We start from the raw sequence: 14510 nt of genomic DNA, 5'->3' as shown, positions 1-14510 counted from the left end.
ACAGCACCCCTGTACCTGCCCCTGTCAGCCTGGCCCCAGCAACACCAATCACTGAAACAGCCCCACAGGAGCTGCAGATCAGCCTTTCCCTGCCAGACCTTGCTCTGCATCTGCTCCCTGCAGCCCCATCCAACCTGGCCCTGGACACTTCAGCTGCTCTGGGGCTGTGCCAGGGGCTGCCCACCCTCCCAGGGAACAATTCCCTCCTGGAGCAGATCATTCCTACCTGGCAGCGATGCCACACCTGGGCTGCTGAGCTGGGGCATCCCCGGAGCTCATAGAGAGATCTTGTCCCTGAGGAGAGCTGGGAAATGGATTCCAGGACACCGTGAAAATCCTCAACGTGTCCTGGCTTCCCCTTTCACCTGGCACAGTGCAGAAATGTGTGTGCCAGCAGGTCACCACCCCTGGTGTCACACACACCCATTCCTGGTGTCACACACACCCATTCCTGGTGTCACACACACACCCCTGGTGTCACACACCCCCCTGGTGTCACACACCCCCCTGGTGTCACACACACATCCCTGGTGTCACACACACCCATTCCTGGTGTCACACACACACCCCTGGTGTCACACACACACATCCCTGGAGTCACACACACCCATTCCTGGTGTCACACACACATCCCTGGAGTCACACACACCCATCCCTGGTGTCACACACACCCCCCTGGTGTCACACACACATCCCTGGTGTCACACACACCCCTGGTGTCACACACACACCCCTGGTGTCACACACACCCCCCTGGTGTCACACACACACCCACTCCTGGTGTCACACACACACCCCCCTGGTGTCACACACACCCATTCCTGGTGTCACACACACACCCCTGGTGTCACACACACCCATCCCTGGTGTCACACACACATCCCTGGTGTCACACACACACCCCCCTGGTGTCACACACACACCCCTGGTGTCACACATCACTCCTGTCACGCTGCCTGTCCCTGGCTGTCCCCTGCATTCCCACAGCTCCTCCCAGTGGGTCCCTGTGTGCTCGAATGCAGGGACAGGAGCATTTCCCAGGAGCTGCTGCTGCTGCTGCTGGATTTTCTTCCCACTCCCACCCTCTCCTGCCTGCACCCACCTCACTGCTGGCTCCTGTTCTCATCTGCATATCGTGCATATTCATGCAGATGTAGATAATTAAATATTCATGTACACAGTCATTGAACTTGCAATTAATCTGGAGCTTGCTGTTCCTCCTCCATCTCCCCCAGCCCACAAGGAGCCACGGAGGCTGCTGGGCTCCCCAGATGCTGGGGGCTAAAGCCCAGGAGGGGGGAAGCAGCCCAGGTCACCCCTCTCCTGCCCCCCTTTTGCCGGGTCCGTGCTGCTGTGCAGGGAGGAGCAGGGGAAGGGCCATGAGCAGCCTGCTGGCTCCAGGGAGCCCACGGTGCCTGCCAGGAGCACAGAAACAGCAGCAAAATTCCCAGAGCTGGGGCTGCAGGAGCTTGGCCTGGAGCAGGGCTGCTCCCAGGGCAGAGCTGTCCCCACCTACACCAGTCCCCGGGGGCTGCAGGCTGGAGGAGAGGCCAAGGTGAGGACTCTCAGCAGCAGAGAGGACATTGCTGGGTTTAGGGATGCTGTTGCTTTTGCACAAGCCCAGACTCCCGGTATCCCAGCAGCTGGCTCCTGCTCCAGGGCTCCGAGGGCACGGAGCCACTGCAGCTCCCGCAAGGAGCCCCCTCCTCACTCCTGCAGCACCTCAGCACATCTCCCACTGCTCCTGCAGCCTCCATTCACCACGTGCTGCTGCTGTGCCAGGAGCTTCTGCTTCAAACCACAGCCTGACAGCCCACCCTGGAAAGAGCTTCAAACAGCCAGAGACTGACAGAATCAGAACAGAGATGGGATGGGATGCTGAGGAAGGGGGAAAGTGAGCACAGGGCTGTGGAGGTCTCCAAAACACTTGCTAGGCCTGTTCTGCCAGCAGCCTGAGAGCAGAGAGCCCAGCCCAGCTGGTTCTGCAGGCACATCCCCCCTGCACCGCACACAGCATCCTCCCTGCACCGCACACAGCATCCTCCCTGACCATGCACAGCATCCTCCCTGACCATGCACAGCATCCTCCCTGACCATGCACAGCATCATCTCTGGCCGTGCACAGCATCATCTCTGACCGTGCACAGCATCATCTCTGGCCATGCACAGCATCCTCCCTGACCACACACAGCATCCTCCCTGGCCATGCACAGCATCCTCCCTGACCGTGCACAGCATCATCTCTGGCCATGCACAGCATCATCTCTGACCGTGCACAGCATCATCTCTGGCCACACACAGCATCATCTCTGGCCATGCACAGCATCATCTCTGGCCATGCACAGCATCATCTCTGGCCATGCACAGCATCATCTCTGGCCACACACAGCATCATCTCTGGCCACACACAGCATCATCTCTGGCCATGCACAGCATCATCTCTGGCCACACACAGCATCATCCTTGTACTTATCCCTGCACCACGGGGCCCCACAGCCCTCACAGCCCTCACCAGCACTCTGGTGTCATCACCCCCAGCATCCCAAACCTCCCTTTTCACCCCAGACCTGTTAGAGCAGCACAAGTGACCCCCTGGTGGCTGTGAGCCTTTTGTCTCTCGAGCTGTTTTATTACAAGTAGCCATCAGAAAATGGGGGTCGTGTTGCCTGGCTGCTCTGGCCAGGACACACGGATGTGCTGGCTGTGCTGGGTCTCCCAGACAGAAAGAAATTGTTAAAACCATCAGCAGTGTTTGTTAAAACTTTCTCTAGTAAATCCCTCTGTGTGTTTTGGGAGCAAGAACTGAGCCCTTCAGGACCATCACAGGTCACCTGGAGCATTCCACGGATAAATGTTTTCAAGATGCCTTGAAAACACTGGCAAAGCAATTCCAAGTGTTTACTCAGCTAAGAAACCTTCCCAGCAGCATTCACACCCTTCCCCAGGCCTTTTGTATTGTCAGTGATATTCTCATCTATTACACTGTAAAATGGGTTTTGAAAACCATCTCCTTGAAAACCCCTTGTTTAAAGCAGGAGAAAACGTCTGGCAGGGACACAAATTGTCTGTGGGACTGGAGATTTGGGGTAGCTCAGCTGAAAGGGAGTGAGGTGTTGAAAGGGCTTTTTGGGGAGCCCAGACACAAGCCAGAGCCCCCCAGCTCCCTGCACTGGTGGTGGCAGCTCTGTCCCCAGTTCCCTGCACTGGTGGTGGCAGCTCTGTCCCCAGCTCCCTGCACTGGTGGTGGCAGCTCTGTCCCCAGTTCCCTGCACTGGTGGTGGCAGCTCTGTCCCCAGTTCCCTGCACTGGTGGTGGCAGCTCTGTCCCCAGCTCCCTGCACTGGTGGTGGCAGCTCTGTCCCCAGCTCCCTGCACTGGTGGTGGCAGCTCTGTCCCCAGCTCCCTGCACTGGTGGTGGCAGCTCTGCTGCCCAGGGCTCTGCCAGCTCTGTCCCCAGCTCCCCTCAGCCACTGCCCGCTCCTCAGCTGCTTCTCGCTCTTGGCACTGCCCATCTGCCATCAAGTGATGAGAGCTGGTGGTTTTTCAAGGTAATAAAGTTGTTTTTGTCCTGTCACTCACTCAAATCACGCAGGGAGCAGGTTTTGTATCTGCACACACACGGAGCCCTGCCTGGTCTGAGGGAAGAGCAGCTCCAAACGCGTCGCAGCTCCCGGCAGCACGGGCAGTGCTCTCCTGCTGCACACCAGCTTTTAGCTCTAATTATCTCATCAGTGCTTCTGCTGCTGGATAAAGCCCCTCACAGCAAGCCCAGCATGTCTGGAATGGCAGAACTGGTTTGCAGAGCCCCGGGTCAGCCGTGCTCTGCAGCCAGACACGCTCATCCCTCTGCCTAGCAGCGCATCCCCGTCCCTGTCCCTGGCCCTGGCCACAGTGTGGCACAGCACAAACCACTGGTGGATGTGTAGCTGTGGGTGTGGATGGGGTGCAGACCCTTCCCTGGTTCCCGTGCTGGTGAATGAGACCCCAGGAGGAGCCTCGGGTGCTCAGTCACAGCAGGGCAGTGACGGGAGGGGGCTGCTCCCACCTCCCTTCTGCGATGGGAATGGAGATGTACCCCAGGTCCCAGACAGGGCTTGAGTGGAAGTTCCAGGCTTCCCCTGCAAACTGGCAGGACTGGAGTGGCTCAGGGGAAGTCTGAGGGGGCTGCAGAAGGAAGTCTGAGCAGCATTTTGGCAATGACAAGCCCCCATCCTTCCCTCCCAGTGCTCGTGTCCTGAAGCCAGCAGAACATGACTGGGGCAGTGCTGGGATTTTGGGCTGTGAGGAAGAGATCCCAACCTGGTTTGCTGCAGGAGAAACATGTAGTGGGGGACACAGCATGCCCCCCGGTCCTCTCTGCAGGTCCTGCATGGAGCCCCAAGCCTTCCACAGGGCTGAGAGGGGTTCAGTCACTCCGCAGCCTTCAAGCAGAGATGGCCACAGGCACAGCAGCACACCAGGATGGACCAGCAGCATCCTGGAGAGCCCCACAGCCCTGAGGCAGTGACATCCCTACCTGGCACCCTCTGAAAAGCCAGAGGATTCCTTGGGGCCACACCTCGAGCAGACAAGCCACCCTGGGGTGTGTTCCACAGCAGCTGTGCTGTAAGCAGCTTCTCCTGCCCCCCTGGAGTCACAGGCACCGTGATGCTCCTCCCTGCTGGCACTGCTGAGTCCATTCTGCAGGACTGCAAGCACGCTGCTGTGAGCTTCTGCAAAGACACAACTGCAAATAAATCCACCCCGAGAGGAGCCCGAGGAGCAGGAGCTTCAGGGCTGGGGTTTCTCCCTCCTCACTGCAGAAAGGTGAACATCTGGCTCCGCTGCAGCTCCCACTGCTCTGAGCTGCTCCACGTTCTCTCTTGCCTCGTGCAGATGCTGCTCATACAGGTCAGAGGATCTTCCTGGCTGAACACCTCGCACCATTTGCCACTGTTTGCCTTGCTCCTGTGTTCATGCAGGCTCTGTCAATGTTGACTCACAGATGGCTGGATGTGAGGTAACTCCCTGGGCACCTTCTGTAAATACCAACGAGGCACCACAAGCAAATGGTACAGGAATCAGGGATGAGGCTGCTCCTGGGAGCTGGCAGGACCAGGCACAGCCTCAGGACGGGGGCTGGCAGGAGCTGGGGTCTCCCCACAGGAAGAGCCCACCCTGAGGAACGATGCCTGTGCTATCCAAGAACCTCCTTCCCACCTTGGATCAGGCCATACCCAGAGCCTGGTGATTCAGAGGGGATATGGGCATCAGCCACCCTTGCCAAAGCTGCCTCAGCAGGAGCAGTGCACTGCAGTGGGGTGTCACAGCCCTGGAGCACAAACAGACCCCTTTGTGGCCCTCCTTGTCCATCCTCAGCAGCTGTGGGGGAGCACAGAGCCCCCCACGGACCCAGCCTGCTGCTCAGGGCAGTGCCCCAGGTGCCCTCAGAGCCAAATCAAACTCAGTTTGTGGAATGGGAATGCTGCTCTGGTGGCTGTTCAGACATTTCCAGGCTTACTGTGGCTTACAAATGAATATTTATTTTTAATTCTATTCCTTCTCTGGTGCCAGGGTAAATCACAGGATAAATCACTGCTACTTGGTGATAAAGGGTCTGGGAGCCAATCTTTAGCTTTGCCTGAGATTTATGCCCATTTAAAAACAAAGATCCTGACAAAAGAGACAGATTTCCTGGCATGGAGTAACTCTGTTTAATTAGTGAGATGATTCATGTTTTCAATCACAGTTTATAGCAGGCCCTTTACAGTCAGCCATAAAGCAGGAGACTGCAGGTCTGCCAGGCCCTCAGGAACAGCCCATCTGTGCTCCCTGTGGTGCAGGCACGGCTCACGCAGCTCTGCAGGGATGGGGTCACCGTGCCAAGGGCCCAGCTGGACCCCAGCACCTGCAGACCTTCACCAGAGCCACCCATAACCCCTTCCCAGTGGGTCTGAAGCTCGGCAGAGACAGACATCCCCTCCCCTCCCCTCCCTTCTCCCCCATGCCCCAGGCCCAGCAGCGGCTCTAGCAGGGAATTCTCTCCGCTCCCCATTCAGCCCTGGGCTGCTCCTGGCAGGAGCTTTGCTCTCCAGGCCCCGTGTGCTGGCTCCAGCTCCCCACAGCCCTGGGGCTGCCAAGAGCCCTGCCAGGTGCCACTGCTGGCCCTTGGTGGCCGCTTGGCTCCCAGGTGGAGGAGCAGGTGGAGGCTGGCTGTCCCTCTGTGTTTTTCCCAGTGAGATGATAATCAGGGACACCCTGGCACTGGAGGGCTGGGCAGAGTGCTCTGAGCATCCCCAAACCAAGCAGATGCTGCTGGAGAAGCTCCCCCGAGCTCCCACGGCCGTGGGAGTCATTGGTGCCGGGGGCCCTGGGGAGGCCGGCCACGAGAAAACAAATCTTTGGTCCTAAATCCCCTCTGAAGTGGGGGAAAAGGCTCTTGCAAGCTTGACAAAGGCAGGGTGAGGCAATGCCGTGCTGAGCCAGTCCCCAGGAGCAGGGCACTGCTGTGCAGCAGAGCCTGTCCCTGCGATGTGGCTCTTGGGTGTGGGTCCAGGCCTGCGGGGCCAGCTGGGACAGAGACCCAAGCCAGCCCTGCCTTCTCCTGCTCATCTGGGCTGCACTGAGAGCCAGCCTGGCCAGGAGGCTGATGGGGCAGCAGCCCTGCACAGGGCCAGCAGCCACACTCACAGCTGGGGCTCTCCCGACAGAGCCAGGAGCCAGAGCCTGCCCTGCTCGCTGCACCTCCAGCACAGCCCAGGCGTCAATTCAGAAATGAAACACACCGGGAACCACACTGTCCCGGTTCCCCCGGAGCGGATCCCCCTCCCTGGTCCCCACACTGTCCCGGTTCCCCCGGAGCGGATCCCCCTCCCTGGCCCGGGACTGTCCCGGTTCCCCCGGGAGCGGATCCCCCTCCCTGGCCCGGGACTGTCCCGGTTCCCCCGGAGCGGATCCCCTCCCTGGTCCCCACACTGTCCCGGTTCCCCCGAGGAGCGGATCCCCTCCCTGGTCCCCACACTGTCCCGGTTCCCCCGAGGAGCGGATCCCCTCCCTGGTCCCCACACTGTCCCGGTTCCCCCGAGGAGCGGATCCCCTCCCTGGTCCCCACACTGTCCCGGTTCCCCCGGAGCGGATCCCCCTCCCTGGCCCGGGACTGTCCCGGTTCCCCCGGGAGCGGATCCCCCTCCCTGGCCCGGGACTGTCCCGGTTCCCCCGAGGAGCGGATCCCCTCCCTGGTCCCCACACTGTCCCGGTTCCCCCGAGGAGCGGATCCCCTCCCTGGTCCCCACACTGTCCCGGTTCCCCCGAGGAGCGGATCCCCTCCCTGGTCCCCACACTGTCCCGGTTCCCCCGAGGAGCGGATCCCCTCCCTGGTCCCCACACTGTCCCGGTTCCCCCGAGGAGCGGATCCCCTCCCTGGTCCCCACACTGTCCCGGTTCCCCCGAGGAGCGGATCCCCTCCCTGGTCCCCACACTGTCCCGGTTCCCCCGAGGAGCGGATCCCCCTCCCTGGTCCCCACACTGTCCCCACGCTCCGCTCCCGGGGAGCTGCTGCCATCCAGCGGCTGCTGCCGCGGGGATGGGAACGGGGAAGCCAGCTGTGCTGTGTCCGTGTGTCTGTCCGTGTGTCCGTGTGTCTGTCCGTGTGTGTGTCCGTGTGTCTGTCCGTGTGTCCGTGTGTCCGTTTGTCTGTCCGTGTGTCCGTGTGTCTGTCCGTGTGTCCGTCTGTCCGTGTGTCCGTGTGTCTGTCCGTGTGTCCGTGTGTCCGTGTGTCTGTCCGTGTGTCCGTGTGTCTGTCCGTGTGTCTGTCCGTGTGTCCGTGTGTCTGTCCGTGTATCCGTGTATCCGTGTGTCCGTGTGTCCGTGTGTCTGTCCGTGTGTCCGTGTGTCTGTATGTGTGTCCGTGTGTCCGTGTGTCTGTCCGTGTGTCTGTGTGTCTGTCCGTGTGTCCGTGTGTCCGTGTGTCCGTGTGTCCATGTCTGTCCGTGTGTCTGTCCGTGTGTCTGTCCGTGTGTCCGTGTGTCCGTGTGTCCGTGTGTCTGTCCGTGTTCCGCTGTTCAGTGTCAGTGTCTCAGGCTGTGTTTGTTGTGCCGTGCGTGTCCCGGCTGTGCTGGGAGTGGGGACAGTGCCGTTCCCTGTCGCTGCCACCCCTGCTGCCTGTTCCAGGTCCCGGCGGATCTCCCCGCTCAGGAGGGGACAAGGGAGGTGTCCGCTCAGGAGGGGACAAGGGAGGTGTCCGCTCAGGAGGGGACATGGGAGGTGTCCGCTCAGGAGGGGACGAGGGAGGTGTCCGCTGCAGGAGGGGACACGGGAGGTGTCCGCTGCAGGAGGGGACACGGGAGGTGTCCGCTGCAGGAGGGTCCGGGTGGGGACAGCTCCGGCCAGCCCCGTGGGTGGCACGGGAGCACGGCTGGCTCAGCAGCTCTGCAGCTCCGGGAGAGAGCTCGGTGTGTGTCGTGTGGCTCCTGCTACCTGCCCATCCTGCAAGGTGCGTGTCCTGCTGCCGTGGCAAGAGGAAGGCAGCCGGTTCCTGGTCCCAGGATGGCCGCGGGCACCTCCGAGGGGAGCGACTGCCCCAGCACCGAGGGGACAGGCAGCACCACGCACCCCTCCCTGAGAGCAGCGTGGGGACATCATTAATTAGTGCAGCTCCTTCTCTCGGTAACCTCGAAGGACTGTCCACCCTTGCTGCTGCTGGGAGCCCCCGGCTGCCCCATTCTGCCCCAGCACTGCCCCATGCCAGCCAGCTCAGCATGCAAGGATCCGGGGGTGACAGGACTGCTTTTCCCTGGCCAGGCTGTGAGCAGGACTGTCCCCTCGTCACCCAGACACATTCAGGCAGGCAGCTGAAGCCACAGGTCTGTGTTTGATTCCTGCATCCAGAACAGGATTACCTCATCTCCACAGCTTGGCCAGCCTCCATCTTCATCCTTGACCACGGAAAGCTTGGCAAAGGCAAGACTTTGTCCAGCCACTTGGGCATCAAGTGGATAAGTGTTGAGCACGATTAAATTGTTCAATTGCTTTATGTTCAACTGAACATAAAGCAACTTTATTCATATTAATAAAACCCACATTTCTGTGGTCACTCAAGTGAGTGTTTCAGGCAGGATTTACTGTGTGGCATCTCCTGGTACTGCCACAGCTGGGCAGCCCATCACCAGTGTTAATTAAAGACAGAATTGGAAATGGTAACCATGGCTTTTCTGCTTCTACTCTGTGATGAGTTACAATCTCTCCTGTAAATTAACACTTATAATGTCTCTCATAAATTACCAAGTGTTGGGAAGAAACGATCCTGAAACTGCAGGGACTTTCCAGGGAAATGAATTGCTTTGCAGGGATGATTATTTTTTAATATCCCAAATTAGGTGTTTTTGGAAGCCCAGCTGCTATGTCACACATCCTCTAGCAGCAACTTTTAACACTGCAGCTCTTCCACCTTCACAGGAGAAACTGAGGGATGGGGGCACTCATCGACCCCAGGAGAGGGGTGGGGGATTCTTTTGGGCTGAACCTTGAGCAAACACCAATCCCTGGCTGGTGCCAGCACTCCAGGAGCACAGGGCAGATGGGGGCTGAAGAAGCTCCTGCATCTTCCAGGGTGGCCACAGGCAAGGGCCAAGTCAGGCACTGCTCCTTGAGACGCTGCCACACATCTCCAGAGCAAGAAGGTCTCCAAGGCTGTCTCCCTGCTGCATGCCCACCAGGGAATCTGAGGACAGGTACAGGAGGTTGAGCAGAAGAAATGGGCTGAAGGAAGGGTCAGAGCAGGGTGGTATCCCCAAAATCCCTCCAGACAAGGCTCAGAGTCTGAGGGCCTGCTTGGTACCCAGCCAGGAGGAGCCAGGAGAGCCCGATGTGCTCGTGGGTCACTCCAAACAAACATCCCTGCAGCCCACCGTGCTCCCATAGTGCGACCAGGCAGCCCCCAGAGGCGAGGGGGATTATCTGCTGCATCTCCAGCAGCCGGCCAGGCAGCCCTGCAGAGGAGGGGACATGAGCAGCAGACCTGTGCTGGCACCAGGACCGGCCTTGCCTGCAGGGCCAGCAGGTGCCAGGCAACAGCAGCTCAGGCTGAATGCACTGCTGCTGCTGCTGCTGCTGCTGCTCTGCTGCTGCTGCTGCTGCTGCTGCTGCTGCTGCTCTGCTGCTGCTGCTGCTGCTGCTGCTGCTGCTCTTCTGCTGCTGCTGCTGCTGCTGCTGCTGCTGCTGCTCTGCTGCTGCTGCTGCTGCTGCTGCTCTGCTGCTGCTGCTGCTGCTCTGCTGCTGCTGCTGCTGCTGCTGCTCTGCTGCTGCTGCTCTGCTGCTGCTGCTGCTGCTCTGCTGCTGCTCTGCTGCTGCTGCTGCTGCTCTGCTGCTGCTCTGCTGCTGCTGCTCTGGGCTGGCAGGGAGGGTGTGTTGGCAAGCGCTGAGGCAGCACCCACACACCCTGCTCCCCCTTCCCCAAAAGGGCTGGAAAGAGACTCACAGCCAAAAGCACTTCTCATAGTTCACAATGTTCAAAGCTGGAGTTTATTGCTGTGGGAAGGCAGCTCACAAGTCTCAGGGGAAAGATGTAATGTCTTACTGAGTATTTGCACATTCTTTCAAATGCCACCAAAAATAAGACATTCCTGGTAGTTGCCATGACTGCCAGCACTAGCTGGAGCACAGAGAGGCCCCGCAGAGGTGAGGATGAGGAAGGGAAGCACACACACACTTGTGTGCAGGCACACAGGTGCCCGGGGAGGCCGTGTCCCCTTGAGCCCACTGCAAGGAGGAGGGATGGCTCCCACACCTCACATATCCTCTGCAGCAACTCGGCTGCACTGTTTGTGCCTGGCCTGGGATGATCCTGGCAGGGCCCAGCACCCCGTGTCCCACGTCCTGCCATCCCCCCTCCTGCATCCTCCGTGTCCTGTGTCCTCTGTTCCAGTGGTGCAGGAGCCAACAGCTCCGGGCTTCGTTTCAGCTGGGGCCAAGCAGGAACAGGGTTCTTCCTAACACCAGCAGAGAGAGGGGGGAGCAAACTCCCCGGATACCCGGGAAGATGTTGAGAATCACAGGCTAGGAGTGAAGACAGGAATGTGGGCAAGTGCAAAGCTCCAGGCAGAGGAGACAGGCAGAGCTCATCACCCACAGCCACTGTCAGAGCCGTGGGCACTCCGGGAGGGTTTTTCACTGTGGAATGGCATGTCTAATTGCAGCCATGGACTTTATCCCCCTGGCACACCAATTCTTCCCCACCAGAGGGAAGCATAGACTGTTGTACTAAAACAAACAAAAAAAATATAAAAATCTGAAAATGCCCAAACAACCAGGGAGGCTCCATCCCTACCAAAGCTCTACCCCAAACCTCAGCTGCCCTTTTGCAGGTAGTGCCCCGAGTCTCACACCATGGGCAGAGATTGCTCTACTCCAAACCCCGATTTCCAAACAAAGTGGCACAGAGCTGAGCCCTGCCTGCCCGCCCCATGCTCTGCCAGACTGGCCAGGTGGGACCCCCCAATAACAGTGGCAACATCTGGAGGCATCCCAGCCCACTCCTGTGCCAGCCGCAGATCTCTGACTCCACGCCACACGTGGGGAGCTGTGTCGGTCCCTGTGGCCCCATGGCCAGGGGAAAGTGCTGCTCTGGTGCTCGGGGGAGCTGCCCCGCACACACCGCTCTGTACCACCGGGGCGGCTCATCCCCCTTCACCGAGACTCCCGGTGACCGAGCCTGCTGGGTCCCCGTCCCTCTGCAGGCAGGAAGGCAGAGCTACTGTCCCCAGCCCTGGTGCTGCCCCGATCTCCCAGGGGTGCTGCTGAGCTGGGCACAGGGTGTCTGTTTGTAGAACACGAGGAAAAGCAGGACCAAAGGAGGGCAGGAATCTCCATGCGGGGCCCTGGGCAGCAATACCTCCAATCCCACCACAGCACCCTGGCTCCTGTTCGGGTGAGGGGGAAGGACAGGACCCCTCCTCACAGCCACACGTGGCCCCCAAGACTGCCCACCCACCTCCCCCCGTGGCTGGTGGCTTACGTCAGGCAGCAGATGGATCCTGTGCCCAGCAGGCTGGCATGGGGGTGGCACCGGCGGTGCCTGCAAATACCAGGCTGCTGACGGCGCTGGTTATTCTTAGCACCCATGGAGGCGCAGGGGGGGTCGCCTGGCAGGGGCCTGGCACTGGTGGGCTCCCCTGGAGCAGATGGCCCGGTGGCAGGAGCCAGCTCCCACCACTGCAGCAATGGGGAAGGAACAGGGGAGGCAGGACAGGCAGATTGCACATGGCTGGGGACGTGGCTGGGGACGTGGCTGGGGACATGGCTGGGGACATGGCTGGCACAGAGCTGGCTGAGCCCAGGCCCCCACAGCCCCACACATTCCCCCTGTTCTCTCCTTCCCAGTCCATTATCCCCTCTCGTGCGGGGGGCTGAAGTCGGGGCAGGAGCGCGGTCCCTGCCCCGAGCTGCGAGCAGAACACCCCGCGTTTCAGCCAGGAGTGGGGAATCCCTTTCAGAGCCGAGGCAGTAACACGGAGCCCCTTCGAGTGCAATAGGCTTCGGGGCCAAAGCTGTCCCTGCCCTCCTGGTCTGCCCCAGGGCTGAGTCCTCACCCGCTCCGGCATGCCAGCCCGTGCCATGGTGCCTGGGGGCTGCAGTGACACGTCTGGGTGCGGAGCCCTCGGGTGCCCTTGAGGGAAGCGGGTGTGCAGAAACCAGCGCTGTCCCAGTCCCGTGAACGGCAGCACCAAAAAAGGCCAGAGCTAAACATAGGAACCTACTTTCCAGCTGGCGCCACCAGCTGATCACCTTGAACCAGGATGTGGCTCCCGGATCTGGGGCTTTAGGGAGCTCACCGTGGCTCGCGTGTGAGAAGGTGGCAGCCCACGGTGTGCGCCGGCTGCAGACGAGGAGCGAGGAGCCGGTGGCTGGGGAGCAGCCCCTGGAGGGGCCGTGGGCGAGGAGGCACAGCCCAAGGGCACGAGGAGCCCGGCGGAGCCAGCGACCTGCACCCGGAGCCGCCTCCAGCGCCGGCGGGGCCGGGCAGGGCGCCCCGGGCCCGGGCAGAGCCACCGGGCGAGCTGGGGCCGAGGAAGGGGCGCCAGCCCTGAGCGCGTCCTTCCCCCTGTGCCCAGGGGATGGCAGCAGCACCGCGGGCACCCGCCCGGCTCCAGTGCAGCTCCTGGCCGCCCTTCTGAAACCGGGGCACGGAGAAATCTCAGCGCCCTCCTGTTTCCGTGGCTCCTGGCAACAGTGGGGCCACCAGGGACCCCCCTCACTAGCCCCTGCCACAGGGCAGATGGGTAAGGCTCAATTTCCCTCCCTCCCTCCCTCCCTCCCTCCCTCTTCGCCCACAAGAAGAGCTGAGGAAGCACCTCAGACAGCCCTCAACATCCACCAGTGCATAGGAGGAGGGGACGCTCCTGGGGCAGCCTGTGGGTCGCCCTTGCTTCAGGAATTCACCTGTTTCCAGCATCATCCCAGGGCTGACAGTTCTCCCTGCCCACATTTGTACCCCAGGGTGGTGCCACCCCCACCGGGAGCAGCATCCTGCCGGTCCCCAGGGCCGCTGGGGCCTGGCTTGGGAAGCCCTGCCCGAGGTCACTGTGGCCACTCTCCCAGCTGTGGATCTGTGCTGGATCTGGGACTCATGAGTCCCCTGGTTGCTGATGGCCTGGAAACTGCTTCATCCTCATGGGATGCATCTTCCTTCTTCACGCTAAACAGGGAACAGGAATGTTTGTCGGACACTCCTGCCGCTCCTTCAGTGGCAGCAGCTACCCCGTTACCACCCCCGGCGGGCACTGCCGCCGGGAGCTCTGCTGTTCCTGCGCTCTGCTGGCTTTGCCCGGCCAGATTTTGACCCTGTTTATCTCTTATCAATCTCACGCCCTTCAAACATGCTGCAATCCTCGGATCGCTGCTTCCTGCAGCTCCTTCCAGCGGCCCTTTTGCAAGCCCGTCGTACAGAGCCTCCCGCCGCCGCAGGTCCTGCCTGCCCAGCCTGCCCGCTCCTCTCCTCCGCAGCTCTGCTTCCTTGGACCTTGCCCAGCCCTTCCTCAGCAGCTCCCGCTCCTTCATCTCTCTGAAGGGTGAGGGTTCCCCGGGCTGCTCCTGAGGCTCACTGACCGGCAGCGATGGCAGCCCAGCCCCGCGGCAACCTCTCACCCCATCTCTGCGTGTGCTTCGAAGTCGGGACCTTGTCACCTTCCCGAATCTCATTCTGAGGGTCCCGGGCCAGTCGTCCCCACCTCTCTGAGGTGTTGTCCCATGCCCCAGCCCCACCAGGACAGCACCATGTGCCCCAACCACTCTTTACTAGCCTCCAGTGCTGGTCAGTGGTGGCAGAAATGTTCACCCTGAGATGCAGCAGGGAAGCCACTCCTCCCGCTCCGGGAAATCCCCGTTTTCCCTCGCATATTCTCGAGCCCCAGGCACCTGCCGCGAGCATCAACGTGCCCAACATCCATAACCCCCAGGCTTCGTGCCTTCCACCCACCCCAGCAGTGGAGCCAGGTCCTTCCTGGCTTTCCCCCCGCCATCCTGGGAACTTTCATCCCC

The sequence above is a fragment of the Poecile atricapillus genome, chromosome 12 (genome assembly GCF_030490865.1).
Source record: "Poecile atricapillus isolate bPoeAtr1 chromosome 12, bPoeAtr1.hap1, whole genome shotgun sequence".
In the NCBI taxonomy this organism is placed as follows: domain Eukaryota; kingdom Metazoa; phylum Chordata; class Aves; order Passeriformes; family Paridae; genus Poecile; species Poecile atricapillus.
This window is presented reverse-complemented; position numbering follows the sequence as displayed.